This window comes from Solanum dulcamara, chromosome 3, assembly GCF_947179165.1.
Source record: "Solanum dulcamara chromosome 3, daSolDulc1.2, whole genome shotgun sequence".
NCBI lineage: Eukaryota > Viridiplantae > Streptophyta > Magnoliopsida > Solanales > Solanaceae > Solanum > Solanum dulcamara.
The window spans coordinates 48003346-48011615 of NC_077239.1; the positions used below are offsets into that span (position 1 = coordinate 48003346).

Here is an 8270-nt window from a genome sequence, read left to right on the forward strand (position 1 = left end):
TACGTTAGAAAGTGATGAGTATGTAAAGCTTAACTCTTCTTCTCTCTTGACATGTCTTAGCTATAAATGATTAGTGTATGAAATGTTGGAATGATTCCATTCTTAGACCCCCGAGCATGATTCGTACATCTTATTCACTTTTTGATATTAGAACTCCTGTAATAGTTGAGTTATTGTCTTGTAAGCATTTTACGTGATGAAAAGTATTACACGTGAGGCCTATCCCTTCCTTCTGTTGAAATGACGTAATGTAAATAAAACGATATGTGATATGAGTTTGAGACAGTTCTATTTATAGATTCAGGATATGATTCATGGCTTGTACTCACTTTTGGGTGGTAAGGGTCTTAAACTAGTTGAACTACGACCCTCGAGCCTTCTACATACTGAATAATGATGGGATGTGTAAGCTCCTATACCTAGAAGCTCTTGGACATACTTTATGATAATATGTTGAGAGATGTTTGATATGTTACCAAGTTTTACTCGCACGTATATGCATTATGATAAATGTGGATCAGGCCGAACGTACCTTAACATATTTTACTATATGAGGATCGGGCAGAATGTACCTCGGCAGATTTTACTATATACGGCTCGGGCCATCGTACCTCGGCATCACTATATGATATACGGATTAGGCCATCATTCTTCGCCATTATTATATGAGACACGAATAGGACCATTATTCCCTGGCATTATTATATGATATATGGATTGGGCCATTATTTCTCGGTAGGTACTTGCTAAATACACGGATCGGACTGTGCGTTCCACAGCACTAATAATACACATGGGCTCATGATGACAAAATGATATAGTTTTTACACCGAGTCACCCAAAGGTTTGGGTACAGTACGTGATGATAATATGTATGACTTTATTTTATAAGATGCAAGTACGGTTAATGGCTAAACATTATACTTACCCCCTACATCCCAATTTTAACTGTAATTTGTTTACAATGTTGTATGCTTACATACTCAGTGCATATGTCGTACTGACCCCCTCTTTATGGAGGGGGGCTGTGTTTCATGCCCGCAGGTATAGACATATGTTTTGGGGATCCGCCAGCTTAGGATTCCACTCACTAAGTTTGGAAGGAGCTCCATTGAATCGGAGCTGAGTTTTGGTATCAAACCTTCTATGTATATAATTGTTTATTCAGGGGTACGGCGGAGGCCCTGTCCCCCTATATGTTATTGTCACTACTCAATAGAGGTCTGTAGACATGTATGTGTGGGTTGTATGTATAAGTTTTTGTTACACCCCACATCTTTGAACTCGGAATATTCCTTAAGTTACTTAGAAGCTAGTATGTGAGCTACTTAAGTTACGACCCTATTGAACAACTCTAAGAAGGGAGAATTGGACACCCCGTGGTAGGGAAGATTGGAAATAGTGTCAAGAGAAGTCGGAAGGAGTTGGAGGCCAAGTAACGAGTCGTAGGACTCGACTTATCTACGTAAACTACTAAGTTAGAAGTCTTACATACTTAAGCTATTGTAGTACATACCAATCTTGTGTAGCATGGGTTACATAGGCTCTTAAAATAAGACGAGATTACGAACCTACGAGAGGGAGCAAAAACTACTTTCCGAACTTACGAAAGTCAAGCAAGCAGGTGACAAGAAAGCAGGTGACAAGAAAGCAGGTGACTCACCTACCTGATTGGGGGGTGGACCCCGCTGCCACGTGGTGGCGTGTGATAGGCCGCATGAGCCTAGGTGGCGTCCTAGGGGGCTGCCATGTGTCACTCCTAAGGGGATGCCATGTGGAACCTTCTAAAGAGGGGTATATATGTGGATTTGGATGACTATTAAGTAATTCTTATTCCATTTGAAGCTGAAACTCCAGCAACCAAAATAGAGAGAAAACGTGAGAGGAAGAGGCAGCCATGGTTTGAAGACTTTGAGGTGAGTTCTTCAATTTTCCTCCGTGAATTAATTATCTACAATGTTTTTCAACCATGTGGGGGTGTATACATGTGTCTTAGGATGCCTACGGAACCATGGTTGCAGTTTACACTTGGAAAGAAATAAGAGAAAGTTGAAGGAGAAAATGTTACGAACTAATTAACCAACCCGGTTTTGGAAGCGACTGTTGTTAGTAATATTGGTATAACTTCTTGTGTACAGATTCGTTTTGAGTAATTTAATATTTTTTGGAAAGGTATTTCATGGGTATATAACTTTAATTTAGACTTCAAAATCCAGTTTTGCTTTTATCTTCTCGAAAAAGGGTGATGAAGTGTAGAGGAGGTACTGCCCAGATTTTGTTTTGGAAATCCTACACGGACAGCTGTGAGTATTTTGGGCATATATTTTCTTACAAACTTGATGTAGGGGTAATTCAAAATTTTTTGCGACCTTGATACACATGTATATAACTTTCATTGAGGCCACAAATCCAGTTTCCCTCAATTACCCCTCCGAAACTAAGCGACAAAATAAGATAGTGGGCTGTCCAGATTTCGTATTTTGATAGTTTTGGTGAGTTTGACAAGTTTAACGTAAGGCCTTTCCTTTTAAATTGGAGTTTATGGTGTTGTTATATAGGGTATTATACATTGTGTAAGTGGCTGTAAATGTGAAAATATGATGAATATGCTTGGCGGCCGAAATAAACTATATTGGAATCGCTATAGTTAAATTGTAATCGAAATGAGGCGTTGTGCGTGTGGGGGATGTTGCAGGTGTGTGATGGTGTGTTGCAGGTCCTAAAGGAATTCTAAAAGAGGTGTGGGAGCTGCTGGTTGCAGCCACACGACCCCCCGTTGCGTATAATTAAAGGCATTACAAAAAAAAGACTAGACGCCCTATTGTGCTACCGTATTTTTGAATAAGTCGTTTGGAGTTTATGTTGTATATTGTTGGTGTGAATTCCTGCAGGTTGTTGTTGTTGGTTGGCTGTAGGTCTTAGGGACCTAATTGGAAATTTGTATAGGGCACATTATAGGGGAAGTGCTGCCCAATTTTCGTCGACGCCTTAGCGAATAACAGAACTAGTCGGGGAAATGACTAACGAAATAGATTCCATTAATACTAAGATGTAACCTAGGGTGCTGGAAAGTAAAAGGGGTTGATATTCATAATACTTTCATGTTTAATAGGTTCAAAGGATGGCGAGGCAAGTAGGATAAGGAATATTCAGACAAGGTATGTAAAGCTTTCTCGTGGCATGTTTTGGTATAAGCACGTACAGTTATCTTTCTTTCCTTTTGGCAAGTCTTAGCCTTAAGTGAATTGTACGTGGAATGTGGGAATAATTCCATTCCCAGAACTCCAGGTACGCCCTATAATCCCTAACTACAGTTAAGTGTTGACACCCCTACAAGGATTGAGTATTGCCTGTTTAGGCTTCTACATGCTAAAGAGTAGTGTATAGGAAACTATCTTTCCCTTCTCTTGATATGTATTTGGTACGAAAGTGAAATTTGAATGCCATAATATCTCACCGAGCCCCATAATGGGCCGGATATGAAATATGTGTATGAAGGTCATCTGAAAGAAAGTACAAACTACATAGAGCTTATTCTCTTTCTTCTCTTGGGCATGTCTTTGTTTAGCTATAAGTTAAATGTAATCTAAACTCCGGGGTAACTCCATTCTTAAATATTTGTTATTTACTTTTGAACATCGAACTTTGATAGTGGTTGAACTATTTCCCCAGAAACTTGTATATATTAAAGAGGGACCAAATGTACAGGATCCAAGTCTTAAAGACTATACGAGATTAAGTGTTTTTAATTCCATAAATGATTTGGCCCTACGTTAATACATGTCTAGGCTCCCTGAGATCACTTTTGAGACAACCCATAATGGTATTTAGAGGACACTCGAGATGACTACACCGTTACTCGGGTCCTCAAACAAAAGCGTAACTTTCTTATTTGGTCGAGTCTCTGATAATGATTTAAATTGCATATAGTTACTCATGACTCTACTCGTGTATACTGTAACACTTCTTTCACCGAGTCCCGGGCTGGGTACGTTGTCGTAAACAATTCACTGCATTGTTCACCGAGCCCCTCACTAGAGGGCCGGGTACGTATGTATATATACGATGATGTGTTGTAATAAGGTGGTGATGGCGCCGGGCCTTTGATGGTCCTACAGATGTGATTCACCGGACCCCTGAAAGGGCCGGCTATATTGTATAAATTGAGCATGCATGCTTTTGTGATTCACAGAGTATAGGTACATGACTTTGATTTAATAATTTGTTCCCCTACATCTCTATTTCGAATATACCTCCAGTGTATTATGTTACATTTTACATACTCAGTACATATGTCGTACTGACCCCCTTTATCGGGGGACTGCGTTCATGCCCGCAGGTACAGATACAGGTTTGGGAGTCCGTCATCTTAGGATTCCATGCAGCTCATTTGGAAGAGGCTCCATTGTTTCAGGGCCTAGTTTTTGATACTGTCCACTGGTGTATAACATTGATTTGTCTATTCTAGGGTATGGCGGGGGCCCTGTCCCGCCATATATTGTCATTTATATTTTTAGAGGTCTACAGATATGTATATATGGGTTGTGTATGTCAGTTTGATTCAGCTAGGTCTACATGATATATGTTATTATGTTATGGCAGCCTTGTCGGCTTGCGTGCCCTGTCATGTTGTGATATAAAAGAAAAGGGCTACAGATTCATGAAAATATTGTTGCCCAATGGGGCTCTGTTATATAATATTATTTATTTATAGTGCAATTTGATCACAGCTGGTAGTTGGGTATACGGGGGGGTCCAGGTCCATCCCCAGTCGCGGCCTACGGGGTTGGGTCGTGACAGAAGTGGTATAAGAGCAGTTCATCTTCGAAGTATCTGCAGACCGTGTCTAATAGAGTCTTGGTTATTGATGTGTTGTGCGCCATGTCTATAAACAAGAAGCTATAGGACATTTAGGATGTTACATTTCTTCTACATCTGAGATCGTGCTTTAGATTCGAATCATAGGAAAAATTCCTTATACTAAACTTGGATCTTAACAGAAGGACGACACCCACATAAGGAAGTAATTGACGACATGGAAAGTTACGAAGCATGCAGGTAAGTGAAGTAAAGCCATGGAAGATATCCGTCGGGTAAGGTATTAAAATATAAAGTTGAAACCTGAAAGAAAAGCAGACAGAAAGTGCAACAGATGCAGTTTGAAGTGGGACATATGAGGTAAGTCCAGTATTTTTATATTATTGTTGACGTTGAAAGCCCTGTGTGGCTGCGATATGAGATGACATTGAAAGCCCTATACGGCTGTGATATGATATGTTGGCCCTATGAGGCATTGTTGGTATTTTCTGCGTGCAAGTTTTGGGATAAGTAAGAAATGTAGAGAAAACTCTGTCGAAATTTTCCCAGAACAAGGAAAAGGAAATGAAGCATAGATTTTTGAAATATTTGAGAAATTGATACCAAATACCCCCATTGTGTTTAACTAAAGCTGTAAGAGGTATCCTTTAGGTCGCCGACAAGGGGCACCCTTTTTACTTGAAGAATTTTATTTTGGAGGAACAAAAGCTTAATTAAGTAGTAAAGTTCAGATTACGGTATCTCTAGCCGTATTTGTATTGTAGGAATATAAATAGAGGGCTCAGAATGAAGGATAGGATGTCCCGCGAATGAGTTTCACTCTTTTGGAAAAAAAATACCAAGCCCTCAACTCCTAATTGTAAATTAGATGAGTTGTTCATAACTCGAGGATAAACCCAGAAGGAAACCAGGTAGGTCAAGTACTAAAAGAAGTACTGTGATGTGTAAGAGGTTTTGATTTCTTCCAACAATGATTGGAAAATGATTTATGATAACCGTTTATAGTTCTCCACCGACAAATTGGGGAAAGAGCTTTGAATAGAAGCTCCTCAAAGAAATGGCAGGGACGGAACACGAATACGAATTAAAAGGGGGATATGTAAGTATGAATTGAACAGTGTGATACGAGTATACAGGGATAAAGTGGAACCACTAGTCAGACGCACATAGTACACATTGACTAAGTTAAAGGCCTGCAATGAGAACGCAGTAAGAGCATGGGGCTTACGATACAAAAAAATGACGCGTGTACACAACGTCGCCCCAAAAATAGTGGAACCCTTAAGGGACGAGGATGGAAAACTTAAGGAACAAATGATGCAACTTCTATTCGTCCCAAGAAACAAAGGATATAGGTTGGGACAAAGCCACTGCTTCAAGAAAACTTGGAATAGTTATCGTCGGAATACTAGTATTGCCTAATTGAAATTGAATGACTACAAGTACAAATAAATGAAAGTGCGAGTACCCTCTAAAGGGGGGAAGTTAATGAGAAAATGGCAAAAGTAAGGTAAAGGCAATCGATATGGGAATATATCTGAGACGAACGTCTTAACTTCAATAAGGTATCTTGCCGAACTAAGTTAAGAAGGTTCGGAGGCTACCAATAGTTGGATGGAAGCCAAAATTCTACATAAGGCAGCGATAAGAAGTTGTGACGAGATCCTGAACAACATAACCCTAGAAGACGGCTACGTATAAAAACAAAATAGTGTAACCATGAAAGGATATAAAATAATTCAAGAGACACTATGAAGGAGAATGACAACATGCTAGACCAAAATCCAAAACGTTGGTCATAGAGTTAGTCGCAAATGATGTTGTGATAGATAAATAACTAAAGGAAAAGGAATAGAAAGCCTCCTATGGTAGTAAATGAGGAGAACACAAAGTGAATGGAGGATAGTGGAGATAAAGGTCTACGCCAACACTGGATGCAAGATAACAGACGAAAGGACAGGGCAAAACATAAAGACTCGCGAGACAACGCTGAGGTAAATCGGGAGCTAAGTTGAGTGCCCCACCCATTATGGTAAGGATTACAATGAAATGCAACACGAAGACTTCCCAGGGAGGTCACCCATCCCAATATTACTCTCGCCCCAGCACGCTTAACTTCGAAATTCAGATGGAACTTAATACGTTAGTGCTGGTATGATCACGCGAGACAGAAGCATCTGACTAGTAACGGAGAAACGAGATGAGATTATGTACCCGGAGTATTATAAGATACGGTAAAGAAAATCGTAACAAGGTCTTAAGAAAAACAAGAAGGATTAGCTATTTGCTAACTGAAGACACACTTGAATGCCATAGCTCTTCAACATAGAACTAGTTAATGAGAGGAAAACCGCAGAATGGCTATATAGGCCAGTGGGCGAGAGAATTTCGACACCACTTGGTAGCCAACTCTGAGGACGAAAAAGCAAAACCCAAAGGTAAGGGTACTAGCGAATGTAATTTACAAATGACAGGAAGCAGTGCCCAAGGTCGAAAATCCCACAATATGACCAGGACTACAAAACTCATTTTGCACTCCAGCGCTAGATGACTCTGGAGGGAATGTTACTTATGGAATAACGATATTAGTCCCTACTCCTTCGATCAAAGGTTACCTAATCCGCCGAGAAGGTGTAAAATTGTAGAGTAAAAAAGTGGTAGGACCTTATGGAGTCCGCACAGCTATTATCCCAAGAAAAGGAGCCCAAGTTGCAACTAACTACCGAGAGGTGCAAAGATAAGTTAAGCCAAACTACCGAGATGGAATTAGTACTACGGGTGAAGTAAGACATGGCCACGATTAGACCAAAGATCTACCCCGACCTCAAGTGTAGGAAGGGAGGAAAGGCAGGGTAAGACATGAGGACTGGCGAGGAAACGCTAGGATGCTTCTTGTACCCTCTCGTATTCTTGTAAAGGTAAAGGATGACACAAGATAATGTGTCTAGAGGATTATAAGTGGGGGTAAGGGAAATTGTGAAAAGGTTTAAGTAAAACTGACTGAACTAGCTGGTTACTACAGGATAGCGAGCTTCTATGCCAAAACTCTTTTGGAATTACACCAGATCATGTTAGACAAAGCACAGAATGACTAAGAGCGCCGTTATATGGGGGACTGCAACATTATTCGGTAGCCAACCCTAAGGATTGGAAAAAGAGGGGAAGAAGGACCCAAAAGATCGAATGCTAGTTAAAGTTCTGAAAGGAGTCGAGAAAGACTATACGAGGCTAACGGTTCCCAAATTATCCACGTCATTACACACCCATTTTATACTCGGTAAGAGTAGGTTGCTATATGAGTTATTGTGATTAGGCTAATGAATCAACCCATTTGCTTCCAATCAAGAGCACCTATGCTGCTGAAATTAGAGGGAGTTATAGAACATAGAGAATGGTAAGGTTCCGTGAGGTTTCCTCATCTAATATCCCAAATAAAGGGACTTTAATTATAA

General features: G+C 40.1%; 1 pseudogene; it reads right to left on the reverse strand.

The window, feature by feature from the left end:
- Positions 1–6864: 6864 nt before the first annotated feature.
- On the reverse strand, positions 6865–6984 carry LOC129883865 (5S ribosomal RNA; annotated as a pseudogene).
- Between the last annotated feature and the right edge of the window lie 1286 nt (positions 6985–8270).